Genomic DNA, 2,459 nt, shown 5'->3' on the forward strand with positions numbered 1-2,459 from the left:
AAAATACAAGCCATACATCTAATATTCTAACACACTAGAATTTCATCATAAACTTTTGAGATCTTTTCAAGAATACTTAATTTCCTTAACGACAACTTAATAGATTCCGTTACTCTAAGTTACATTATTTCATATTCCAATTTATTGCATTAAAAGATGATTGCATACATGCATCTACGATAAATCTCATCTAAACCACTTATGCATTCGATCAAAATGGCATTCAAGAAAGAACTGCATATAAACATTTAAAGTTAATTCCATCTTATCCACTTATACATTCTAACATAAACTATTCATACATGATAAAGTTGAATAAGGGAAACATACGAGAATAACATCACATAACACCATATTGATCTCGGAGTTCACCCCTAAAGGGCTACATCTCCGGGTCTGCTCAACTGCAAGACCCCTCTGATAATTAATAAAGTTAAGAATACAAGAAGTTACACCATTACAATCTGGCCATCAAGGCGAAACATAACAATATACAAGCGACCACATCGGTCAATTAATACATAAACGATCCCTGAAAAGAAAAGGATCCAGCTGAACATAAACAAAGGTCCAGGAGAACATCCACAAAACTGAGCCATCACCACCCAAGGTCTAACATGAAACCAAGTACTCACAAAGGCATAGACAATAGGACAACCCACAAAAGTGCTCCTAACAGGACAAAACGACAACACGCTAGCGAACGTAGGGACAAGTGTCATCACACAACCTGGTATGGTTACCATGGCAGGTCTTCATAGGTTCCGGCCCCATACACTGGGTTACCCTGACAACCTAATCCGAGCCTCCGGCCCATCCAAGCCTCATGTGGACCCACACATCCTCTCGTGAAGACAAGGATGATGGTTTGCCATTTCAAGCCTTCTCACAGCATGTTGAGTCTGTGTTAGCACTCATCCCATGTGTGAGGCACATTTATCTTACTTAGAGATTACATTCTAATCTACTGATAGGTTATCACTTATAAGACTCACTTTCGATGGGTTACCCAACAGCCACTTTGGGCACGGCCCCCAATCGAAAGCCACTTTCCCATACGACATTAGACTAAACTCGGACGAACTCAAAAACCAAGGAATAGGCATGGTCAGACGAATGGAGTTCAAGAAGGAGAGGACAACCATCTGGTCAAACACGAATCATCATTCGACACCCACACAAAGGATATGACCAAATGCAACACTACCACAAAACAACAGTTGACTCGGGACAGAGGACTGAAACAGGTACCCCAAATCAATCCATACGACAGGGACCTAACAAACAAAGCACAACTTGCCATTTCATAATCAAAAGCGAATACATAAATTAAACTCGCATAGGCAATAATCGGAAAAGACAATATTTTCTCATATTGATTTAAGCATAAAAGCTGATCCAATTCTCTGATTGCTCTAAGTTTTCAAAATGCATTGATGGAAAATCACCGTTACCAGGTGAGTACAATACCACAGTTGGCAATAGTACCATTGTCTATTTCTCAAACAGAGGAAAAATATAATTTAACCATTCATTTTACTAAATGAGAATATCAGTAACTAACAATTTTCCCAAATGATACTTAATTAAATTTCCAAAGGCACATCGTTTAAATTCATAATGTCCAAGGATTAAATATTCATTTCTAACATTTCCAGATGGCCTATATCTTTAAAATCTTCAAACAATATATATTCTTGAATAAAGTATGTGTTATCTCAAATTTTTTTTTTTCCAATATAAACAATATTTCATCTTCCCAAAATATACACAATTAATATTAAATCTTGCATAATAATCTAACTAAATATTCATCAGCATATATACATTTATGCCACACTAATCATAGTTAAAAACTTAATTAAAAATTACCATTAAATAATATTAAAATATTATATATATATTTTTTTGAATTAAAAAAAATACATTAAAAAAAAACATTTAAAAAAAACTAATTAAAAAAAAACATTTTATAAGGGGGCGGCGAAGGCCGGGCCCACCTCCCAACGCAGAGGATTTGGGCGCCCAAACCCTAGCCGTAGGGAACCCTCGCGGGCGGCGCCACTGGCGGGGGACATAGGTTCCGCGGCACCCTATGGCCACCGCGGCCCCTGCAGCCACCGCAGTACACCTGCGACTACCGCGAGCAATAAACGAGCGCGGGGGACAAGGGGAAAGGGGGAGGAGGAGGCGGTTGGAGCTCCGCTCCCCGCCCTCCATACCCCAAACAATATATATATATATATATATATATATATATATATATATATATATTTTTTTTTTTATACACAGTTCATTTTTAAAAATGAAATTACAAAATGAAAAAGGTTTGAAGTTTCATATTTCGATTAAACATAAAAGAAATCCATTTTAATGAAATCTGGGTTTTAATCACTTCTTTTCTAAACAACAAAACCCCATAATAATAAAAAAAAAACACAGTCTCATAAAGAGACTTG

This window comes from Cryptomeria japonica, chromosome 11 (genome assembly GCF_030272615.1).
Source record: "Cryptomeria japonica chromosome 11, Sugi_1.0, whole genome shotgun sequence".
Lineage (NCBI taxonomy): Eukaryota > Viridiplantae > Streptophyta > Pinopsida > Cupressales > Cupressaceae > Cryptomeria > Cryptomeria japonica.